At 37.8% G+C, this 11,699-nt stretch overlaps 1 protein-coding gene across 10 annotated transcripts in view; it reads right to left on the minus strand.

The window, feature by feature from the left end:
* Positions 1-10,927, minus strand: part of Cep350 (centrosomal protein 350) — a 163,335-nt gene extending 152,408 nt beyond the window's left edge. For 5 of the 10 annotated variants that reach the window (XM_058574455.1, XM_058574450.1, XM_058574456.1 and 2 more), the window contains exon 1: positions 10,545-10,927. The gene's annotated coding sequence lies outside the window, so the exon portion shown is untranslated. The remainder of the gene's footprint in view (positions 1-10,544) is intronic. The other 5 variants (XM_046430014.2, XM_058574458.1, XM_046430007.2 and 2 more) reach the window with 2 other exon arrangements.
* Positions 10,928-11,699: the final 772 nt, after the last annotated feature.

Raw genomic sequence — 11,699 nt, forward strand, 5'->3', positions numbered from 1 at the left:
ATTTCCAAATAATAATAATTCTATGGGTAGCATCTATGATACCCAAAACTCATATTTCTCTTTGTAGAGAAGAATTTAACCTGCAGGAACAAAATGTTCAACTGATTCCTTGAAATACTTTTTTCCCATGGCTTCTATACACTATACTCTGACTTTTCTATATCCTTAGTTCTAGTTCTTAGTCTCCTTTGGTAACTCATCCTTCTCTAACTAGCTTTTTTTTTTTTTTATTTTAGTTCTCGGCAGACACAACATCTTTGTTTGTATGTGGTGCTGAGGATTGAACCCGGGCCGCACGCATGCCAGGCGAGCGTGCTACCGCTTGAGCCACATCCCCAGCCCTCTAACTAGCTTTTAAATCTTAAAGTTCAGGAGGGTTTGACATTGTGCTTTTTGCTTTCTAACACTATACACTCTCCCTAGGTAACATTCACCCTTGCCCCAAACTTCAAATACCATCTATATGCCAATGACTCCCAAAGTTCTAGTCCAGAACTTTGTAAGCATATCAACTACTTACAAAGAAACCTCAAAGTTACATCAAATTCAATCTCCAAAAGCCAACTCATGATTATTCCTCAAATAATCAAATGAGGTATTCCCTATCTTACTTATTCAGTTGTATAAGCCAGAAATATCTAGGTCTTCTTTTCTACTCTGAATTTATAGCTATACCACCAGTTCTCCAAATGTATAGTCTAAGGATATTTAAGGTTCTGAGACCCTTTCAGGGGGTATTTTTCAAATCAAAACTATTCCCATTTCAAAGGTATATAACAATGATATCACAACTGACTGCATAAGCAGATATGAGAATCCAGATGTCTTCTATTAAGTCAGACATTAAAAAGATGTGAAATACATCAAACAATGCTACTCTTTTCAATAGATGTTTTTGTTTTAGAAAACAGTTATTTTTCATTTAAAAATGTTATCTGTTTATATGTAATGTGTTAGTAAACAAATAAGTACATTTAAAATTTCAAATACAGAATATAGATATATCCTACATAAATAAAAGCTCTGTTGAGAACTGGGGTTGTGGCCTATGCCTAGCATGTGTGAGGCCCTGTGTTTGATCCTCAGCACCATATAAAAATAAATAAAATAAATGTATTAAAAAACAACAACAAAAAAAAAAAAGCTCTTTTTTTGGTTACTGTTGAGTCTTCAGTAACCAACTTAAATACATGAACTGGTATTGACACCAAAAATTTTGAAAAACACTGATCCATACCTGTAGTACAAATACAAATAGGACACCAGATGACATTTTTAAATAGTCAAATTTCAAGTATCTTCTGATAAGCAAATTTTCCCTTCACACTGATAGTGCTTCATTCAGTCATACAGTCTCAATCTGCTCAATATTTATTGGGCACCTATTATGTGCCAGACACTAGGGACAAAAGATGAAAGAATGACTTTGATCTGGCTCTTAAAGAAAACATTTTCCATACCTTTGGTACATTTCAGTTTTCTTATTCAGTTCAGATCTTATACAACCACCATTTCTGTCTAAAAGTTTTTTAAAAAGACAACCTTATAGTAGAACTACCATGTATTCTCAATATAAAATGGACAAATGGTAAATTTAATAGGGACCAGGCAAACAAGAAAGTGAAAATATTCCACCTCTAAATCACACCTATTATATTATTCCAGGTAAATTCCCAGAAGAACCAACATACCCACAATATAATATAATGTACAAATGACCAGAGACTTTAGCATTATGTTTTTTACATATAAAATATAAACTTAACTTTAACAAAAACAAGGCTGACCTACAACAATCCAGGAAATCCATGAAAGATACGTAACATTTGGTACCAGTCTGGCCTATAGCAGCATAGGAAGCAGAATGAAGATAACTAGCAGCATAGGAAGCAGAATGAAGATAACTAAAAAACAATGCCCCATACTGATACGAAACAAAGAGTTAGAATACAGACTGACTGAAGACAATCTTTTATTTAAGGAGAGCTGAAGGAAGTGAACAAAGCCAAGAATAACTAAAAAGTTAAAAAAAAAAAAAAAAAAAAAGCCCCAAATGAACCTATACTTTGCTCTCCAATTATCCTGAATACTCTTCTAAATTCAAGGAACTTATCCTCAAAAAGGTGTCTATAGATTGCAAATAGGATTCTTTAACTGAAAGTATAAAATTTTCACTACAAAAGTTGATACACAGGAAATTGTTAACACTAGTTAACTCCAAGGAGAGAGAATGAAAGCTCAGGATAGGAAGCAGATTTTTCAGGGTATGTTTTTGAATTTTTAAAATGCATTTATCATTACTTTTTTTATTTTTGAGGGGAAAAAATAAAAGAAGAAAAAGTGATAAATCCTGAACGTTTCCTTCCACATTCAATAACTTAGCTAAGGCTGTGTAATGAAACACACACGCCAAAAAAAAAAAAACTAATTTTCTTTCATTGGAAGGTTTTACCAACTCCTTGATAAGTGTAGTTGCTTCCTGTTTGTGGATTCATAGAACTTTATCATTCCTCTTACCCAGGACTGAGGTGGTGTTTTATTTCTCTTCATATCCCTAGTCCATACATAATACACAACATATAGATCTGTTTGCTGAATGGTGGTCCCATTGGTTAAGTCTCAGACTGCCATTCTTAAATGCAAACAGGCACACATAAACACAAAAAAATGAGCCCATGATAGGCAGATGCTAATTCACAATGCGGGGGGGGGGGGGGGGGGGTTAGGGAAGAATAGAGGTATTTCGGATTAGACAGGGGGGGTGAAGGAAGGGTAGGAGGTATGGGACTAGGAATGATAGTAGAATGAATCAAACATTATTAACTTACTTGCATATATGATTACATGACCTGTGTAACTCCATATCAGGTACAACCAGAAGAATGAGAAGTTACACTCCATGTATGTATGATGTGTCAAAATGCATTCTACTGTCATATATAATTAGAATAAAAAATAAATGAGCATAAATATTTCATACAATAGCAAGAGGTTAGCCATTCCTGATCAAAAACTGTCTTAAAAGGTAACATTTAAAAATAATTATATATGGGCTGGGGCTGTAGCTCAGTTGTAGAACACTTGCCTAGCATGTGTGAGGCACTGGATTTGACCCTTAGCACCACATAACAATAAATAAAGGCATACTGTCCATCTACAACTATAAAAATATTTTAAATAATAATAATTACATATGTACATCTGTATTTTACATTTAAAAACAATCTCAAAACTAAAAAGAAATTATTTAACAAAATAGACATAAAAATCATTTATGAAATGAAAATTATTAAGTTGTACTAAGCCTAAGGCACAGTGGCACACACCTGTAATCCCAGCAACTCTAGCCTTGGCTACTTAGATTCTGTCTCAAAATAGAAAATATAGCCAGGCACAGTGGCACACACCTGTAATCCCAGTGGCTCAGGAGGCTGAGGCAGGAGGACCACAAGTTTAAAGCCAACCTCAGCAATAGTGAGGTACTCAGTGAGACTCTCTCTAAATAAAATACAAACCAGTGATTGGAATGTGGCTCAGTGGTCAAATGCCCCGGATTCCAATCCTTGGTACCCCCCAAAACACACACACACACACACACACACACACACACAAGATCCGGGTTGCTGAGCACAGCGGCACACTCCTGTAATCCCAGGGGCTCGGGAGGCTGAGGCAGGAGGTTCACAAGCTCAATGCCAACCTCAGCAATTTATTGAGGCTGTAAGTAACTCAGCGAGACCCAATCCCTAGTACCCAAAAAAAAGGACCAGGGTTATAGCTCAGTGGTAAAACACCCCTAGATTCAATCCCCAGTACCAAAAAAAAAAAAAAAATGTTGTGCCAAAGCTATTATTCATGAGTGACTTTTAAACCTAGCTTAAAAGAATCCCATAATTCCAACAGCAGCTTCTGCAAGTCTACTTACAATAATTGTTACATAGTAACTTAAAAAAAAGAGGGTGGGGGAGTGTGGCTCAGTGGTAGAGCACCTGCCTAGCATGTACAAGGAAGGGCTTGTATTCAATCTCAAACATAGAAAAAAAAATTACCTATCCAAACTTATCAAATATAAACCTGATTCTTCCGTTTGTACAATTATCCTTCTGTTTATAAAAGGTCTCCTTTACATCATTTCTCTGTAACATTTAAAATAGCTCATCATACAAAAATGGCAGCTACTTCCAAGGGCTCAGGAGGCTGAGGCAGGAGAATCACTAGTTCAAAGCTAGCAACAGCAATTTAACAAGGCCCTAAGCAGCTTAGCAAAATCCTGTCTCAAAATAAAAAGCAAAAAGGGCTTGTATGTGGCTAAGTGGTTAAGCGCCCCTGGGTTCAATCCCTGGTACTAAAAATAAATAAATAAATAGATTAAATGAAAAGATTTTTTAAAAAGCAAAAAACAAACAACTACAACAACAAAAAAAACCCAGCAGCTACACAAATGTTCAGAGACGCCATCTATTGTATAGAATCTAGCTTCCAGTATAGAAAACAAAGCATATTAAAGCTGGAGGTTAGGGGTTTTGTAAATATGTATCTGTGATCCAGTAATAGAGGAAAAAGTACAATAAATACAATCTAGTGAGTTGTAACTAGTTTTTTGCTGGGTGAGGGGGGAGCTTGCTGGGGACTGAACCCATGGTTTACCTAGCTCATCCTAAGTAAATGCTCTACCAGTGAACATAATACCCCAGACCCTGAACTAGCAGGTTTTTTTGAGACGAGTCTTGCCCCATTGCCCAGGATGGCCTTGAACTCCTAGGTTCAAGCAGTTCTCCTGCCTCAGCCTCCATGTAGCTGGAACTACAGTACCACATCACTGGCGCCCCACTAAGATATTTTACTTTTAGAGAAGCTTTCACTTTGTTTTTACATACATTACGTTCTTGAGGATATATTGGGGAAAATATTTCTTACTGTGGGGGATCTGGTTAAAAGAGTTTGAGTAGTTCCCAAACTTTCTCATTTCACAGAACCCTTAATAATCCTCAGTACCTTAATAACCCTCAGTAATTTTTCACAGTGCTTCTAGGCCAAAAAAAAAAAACTTACAGTTCCAATTATTTAGTGGTTAGGTCCATGCTATCTAATTATTTATGGCCTAACTTAGTACCAGTGTGAAAAGTAAATACATAAATTAAAAGAAATATTTCTATTTTATTATTAAATAAGCACAATTACTTATTAATGGGATCTATATAACTATTAGAAATTACACAGCTTCTCAAACCTTCAATCAATTTTGGCCACTGCCACCTTCACTTACTATTCCACATTGATTTTGCACAGTACTTGTAATTTATTTATTTACTGGTACTGAGAGGCTTGAACCCAAGAACACTTAACCACTAAGCCACATCCCCAACCCTTTCTATTTTATTCATTTATTTTATTTTATTTATTTATTTATTTATTTTGAGACACAGTATTGCAAAGTTGCCTAGGCTGACCTGAAATTCTTTATCCTCTTGCTACAGCCTCCCCAGTCTGGGATTACAAGTGCGCCACCACACCCAGCCACAGTGCTTTTTAATTGCAGCAATCCCCTAAACCTGGCTTTTTGAAGACACACTGTCATCAAAAGAAATGTAGCACCACCTCAACTGTACCATCTCAAACTGTTAGTTGCTACATTCCTTTCAAAGTTTTCAGATATACTTCTGTGTCCATGTGAACTCACTGTGGTACTCACAGCAAACAACCTCAGTGCATAGTTTGATAACTGAGTTTGGAAACACTAATCTAGCCTATGGAGTCACTTAGAAATTAAGAAATATTACCAAAGGACACAAAGCTAGTTGAAAAATAAATATATTTATTAGGGATTTTTCACAGATTAACTTCAACTTTCCATCAACAAAAGCTGGATCTAATCATGTGATATTCTGTTGATGAAATCTGTAAATCTCTGAAAATTAAATTCAGAAATACATGTATAACATCATATAAGAAAATACTGGGACTTGGCTTGTGGCTCAGTGATAGAGCACTTGCCTGACATGTGTGAGGCCCTGGGTTCGATCCTCAGCACCGCATACAAATAAACAAATAAAATCCATTGGCAAGTAAAACATATTTTAAAAAGAAAAAGAAAATATTGAAGCAATATTTTAGAACAAAATTTCAAAATTTACAAAAGAGGGACTTGGGCTGGGGGTGTGGCTCAAGCGGTAGCGCGCTCGCCTGGCATGCGTGCAGCCAGGGTTAGATCCTCAGCATCACATACCAACAAAGATGTTGTGTCCGCCAAAAACTAACTAAATAAATAAATATTTTAAAAAAAAAAAAAGTGGGACTGTTTGTTTTAATATTTTTTTAGTTATAGATGGACACAATACCTTTATTTTATTTATTTTTATGTGGTGCTGAGGCAGCTAACAGTTATAACATGTATCCTTACAGAACTTTTTCTATGCAAACAAAACTACATTTCTTTTCTTATGGATGTGTGTGGTGTGTGTCTGTGTGTGTGTGTGTGCGCTGCTGGGGATTGAACCTAGGGCCTTATGCATGTGAGGCAAGCACTCTACCAACTGAGCTAAATCCCCATACCTGGACACAATTTTTATAAATCAAATCATATTACATAGTGTAGAGCAACATATTTCCTGCACTCAATATTATATCATGAACATTCTTCCACGTCAGTACATAATAGTAATAGCAAAGACTTTACATGATGCATACTATGCTGACTCGGGGTATAAATACTCAACTAGTTCTCTCAGCAACCCTGTGAGAATTATTATTAATTTATAGATGAGGGGCTGGGGATGTGGCTCGAGCGGTAGCGCGCTCGTCTGGCATGCGTGCGGCCCGGGTTCGATCCTCATTAGCACCACATACAAAAAAAAGAAGATGTTGTATTCGCCGATAACTAAAAAATAAATATTAAAAAATTAAAAAAAAAAAAAAACACTCTTTAAAAAAAATAAATTTATAGATGAGGTCACAGCCAGTTCAGTTAGCTAGTACAGTTAGGATTTGAACCCAGAAAGTCGGCTGCATAGTTCATATGCAGAACAATACACTCAGCTGTTTCTCATTAAGTAAATTTAGATATCCCCAAACTTATTAGCAACTGCAGAGTGATCACAGAATAAATATACTGTAATTTTAACCATTTCTCTATCAATCGACATTTAGGGCATTTATTGTTATTTATAAATGTTGACACTGGGAAATAATACTAAAATGAACATTCTTGTGCTTTTGTGTTAAAATTTATGTAGGATAAACTAAAAATTAAATGATTCTATTAGAGTATGTATACTTTTAATTTTGATAAATAATGTCACATTTCCTCCCAGAAAGTTGTTCCAATTGTCCCAACTTATCCCAGTGACAAAGGACAGGGTTGAAATTCATTTTTAAGTTAACATACTTTTTTGACTCATGAAATGATCCACTTTGAATTTTTAATTGATACTAATACAGAATAGACTTCTAGGTTGAATGCAATTATCTTCTGATTAGATAATTATCTGATACATTAAACAAATGCAGATTAGCAGCTGTTTAGTGGATTCTTCCTGTTATGAAACCAACTAAGAGTGAGATATTTCCCCTATAAGATCCTCTGTTTTCTTATGTATAAAACATGGGAATTGGTCTAAGTGGCCTTTAAGATTTAAAGTTCTTAATGTGATGATTAAGAAGTGACTTTAAGTCATTACAAGCCTATAATTATAGTACTAGTATAACAGGTTAGGGTCTTAAACCTCCTATTTTCTTTAAATTACAACAACAATTGCCAGAGCAGCTAGGCAAATCATTAAAATAGTCAATAAAGTTTTCAGGATCCACCTGAGGCTTATTCTCAGTGGCTTTTAATCCTAGACTGTCATTCCCCTGATACCTAGCAATTTGAACATACCTCTGGAGTATATTCCTAAGATCTGAAATGTGCCTAAGAACTAAGAACTAGATTTTTATTTTGTTTTTTAAATATTATCCTAGGACTACTCTGCAGTCAATTAACTCAATTAATATTTATTGACTATCTTACTACATGCTAGGCACTAGGTACATAATAGTTAATTAAAGATTTCTGCCATCATGGAATTTACACAGCAGATATAAAAGGCAAATAATAACCCCAAATACCCACATGTAAGCATAAAATTACACTTATAATAATGATCAAAACATCAGTACCATGCAACATCAGTGTAGAATCTTTGGTTCTTTTTTTAACTATCCATGACATTAAAAATTGCTTGACATGGAGAATGTCAATAAGAAAAAAACTATTTCACAACTTACCCCACAATGCAAAATGAAGCAATCATAACTCTAAAGTTCACTTTTAAGTCATCAGTTGTCTCTATATTAAAATTACTAAGATCATAACTTTTCAGTTATGCCACTATTGATCATAGCAAATTAATATTTGTTTTATATAATAAAGAATATAAATAAAAATGGTACTGAAGATTGAATCTAGGGGCACTTTATCACTGACCTAAAGTCCCAGCCTTTTTTTATTTTGAGACAGGGTCACCCTAAGTGGCAAAGACTGGCCTTGAACTTGCAATCCTCCTGCCTCAGCCTCCTGAGTCACTTGGACTACAGGAATGCACAACAGTGTCTGGCTTCTCTACAATTTGTAAGAACCTTGTTTAAGCAAAAAGTATATAGAGGAGTAAAATGATCCCTTATAATAATCCATGACTTATTAATAATTAACAAAAAACTATGAAAATACTAATACTTTCTAAGAACTGAAATAAGGAACAAGTGGTATGTAAAAAGGAACAAAGCAGAATTTTTAAAAATACTTTGAAATAATACCAAGTCCCAGAAGTATCTATGTTAATTTTAAATAAAACTAATTTTAGGTTATCTGTAGAAATAAGAGCAGCATTTACAAAAATAAATATTCTTGTGTGATGGTTTCCACAACTGCAAAGTAAGGTTATTTGTCATACCTCCTTCACAAGAGTGCCAAGAACACAAAATAAATTAAGTATGTGAAGGAACACACACACAAAAAAATTTCAGACAGCAGCTTCTTTTTTGCTCCCAATATAGCTCACAGTAATTTAACAAATACAAAGTATTTTTATATGAACTTCATCTCCTTTCTCCTGTCCATGATACAGAAGTGATATAAAATGGTCAAAAGACTGGCAATAAAAAGAAAAAAATCACAAAATTCATAGTTCATACATTGATTACCCCACAGAAGGCTGGTTGTCCAAGTATTAGCCATCTTACATAACACTACACACCCATATATCAGAAAATCTGAGAAATTCTTTCACAGATGTATAAATTGTTTACTTGTATAACTCACCATCACTACAAAGATCTGCTACTGACTATGAAAAGATGAGATACACATGTATTTATCAATATATACAATGTATTCTAGCTTGACATTTTTTCTTATTAAAGTATCTTAAATTTGATGTGATAACAATTCAATCATTCTGATTTACTTTATATCACTGAAATTTGTCAATTTAGCATATCAGAACTAATTATTACTTGCTTGGATTTGAAGTGACTTCTACTGTAATTCTAAAAACTAATTGCCTAAAATCACAATCCCAAGTTATTCGCAACACACTGCCTGGTTTAAAAATATTTTAAACTAAGAAGTGTTTTAAATAGAAGTCATCTTGCGGTATTTTATTATCATTGCTTCTACAAAACTTCTCAGGGTGTTCCTGAGAACAGACTTTCCTTTAAAACCCTTAAAATACAGGCCCAGGAGAAATGGTTAACATGGCAACATTAACGACTTCTCCAAATTCAAAACAAGGCTCACTGTCAAAACAATCAAGCAGAGTATATGGATAATGATCTCTATTCTTGACAACCTACTTTTTTCCCAAATGCAGGATTTGCTTATTATCTTTAAACAACATTAAAATTTACATCTATGTGCAACTAAAATCCAGGCAAATTCCAACCCATATCTACAATATTAACTGTATATCACTTAGTATATTGGGCTACTTTTAAACGGGGGTGTGGGGGTAGATACTGATAACTTCCAAAGTTTCAAGCTTTTTAAAGCCACGCTCCAAATCATTTGTGAATTAACCGGTAGACTACATTCTATAACCTCTGAATTGGAGCAGATCAAAGTTTTCCCTGCACTGTATTTGAGAATGTTACCCCCACCGAAAAGGAACAGAAAGTAGTCATCCCCACCACTGGAGTCAGTCCCCCGGAATTTCCCAAAATATGCTCAATCTCCAAACGAAGAAGGAACACTTCTCCGGAGGCCAAAGGTGAGAGGTTCTTAGGTCTATGCAGACTAGAGGAAGGGCGAGAGAGGGGTCGGGGAGACTCCGCAGGTAAGCAAGGAAATTTGTCTACAGAAGGCACAGGTGGGACCTGAAACCCAGGTCTCCGAATGACCCTACCGGAAAAGCCTGGGGACCCAAGAAGGTTCTCCGGAGGGGACGCCAGGCAGGGCCAGGGGGCCCCGCCCCGCCTCTCCGGCCAGCTCTGAGAACCCGGGACCGCGGACAGAGGCAGCTACGGCTGAGCCAGCGTCCGCGGTCCCAGCCAGGTCCTCTCCTGCTCACCTGAGAGTGTCGCCTCCGCCCTCGGCTCCCACGGTGCATCCCGCGGGGCCTGGCGGAGGGTGCAGTGACGCCGCCCCGACCGGCCCCAGGGCTGCCTGGCCTGGCCTCCCCGCTCCGGGGACGTACCGGGCGCCCGCCTCGCACCGGCTCCCGGGATCCGCCGGTCCGCAGGGAAGGAAGGAGAGGCGGAAGGGCTGCCTCCCCTCCCCCACAGCAAGCCACCCCCTGAGCTGCGGCTCTCTGCAGTTCTCTCTGGCGCTGGTCTGGCCCCGCTCCCTCGCCCGGGAGTCACTTCGGCAGCGTTGGCCCAGTCGCCATTACAGCCCAACAACTGACACGGAGGAGGAGCGGCGCCGGCGGCGGTGGCGGTGGCGGCGGCGCGGGGCAGGGCGGGAGCAGTCCCGGCCCAGGCAAACCTCGCGAGAACTATCCCGAGACGGTTCCACAGGAATGCAACCCAGTGTTGGGGCCATATTGAGTGTGGCCAAAAGGTGAGAGCGAAATAAGCAAGGAGCGGAAACTTGAGGAAGCCATGTTTGGTGTGGCGAAATTTGAGTCTGGCAGAACTCGGGCGGAGCTAAAGTATATCCGCAGAGGAGACTCCCCCGCCTCTCCCCCTTCCCTTTGACGCTAATTGGGCCTGTGGGCTGCGCACTTCACCCCCGGCGAAGAAAACATGATAGTGACTTGACAAGGATGAACTCGAAGTCTGGGAACGGCAGCTTTCTGAGAGTTTACAATGTTTCACCAATCGTCCAAATAAATCGTCACCTCAGTCAGTTTCAGAGTAATTGCAGTCCTGCGGCTGCTGCAGTTACCCACTGCTGTCACTGTGACCGTTTTATTCGCGAGGGTTCGAGTTCTGTTTAGCCTGCAATCTAATGACTAAAGACTCCAAAGCAAAAACGAAGTTTCCTCCCAGTAGGTATTGGCACTGATGTGCTCTGAGAACCCCTCTGGGATCAATATATTTTCTCACAGCTTTTTTCTTCTTTTCCCCGTTTCCGCATGTTGAATTCTTTCCTCTGTGAAGACTTAGTTTAAAGGACATTTCTTCTGCAGATAAGACCACCTTCCACTAGGTGCTTACTCTTACAAGCTGTCCGCTCATCGCTGCACCTTCTAGACTCCGACAATAAACTCAAACTACCTTGA

Source organism: Marmota monax, unplaced genomic scaffold (genome assembly GCF_021218885.2).
Source record: "Marmota monax isolate L192 unplaced genomic scaffold, Marmota_monax_Labrador192_F-V1.1 WCK01_AAM20220418_F8-fsc00055, whole genome shotgun sequence".
NCBI classification, from domain to species: domain Eukaryota; kingdom Metazoa; phylum Chordata; class Mammalia; order Rodentia; family Sciuridae; genus Marmota; species Marmota monax.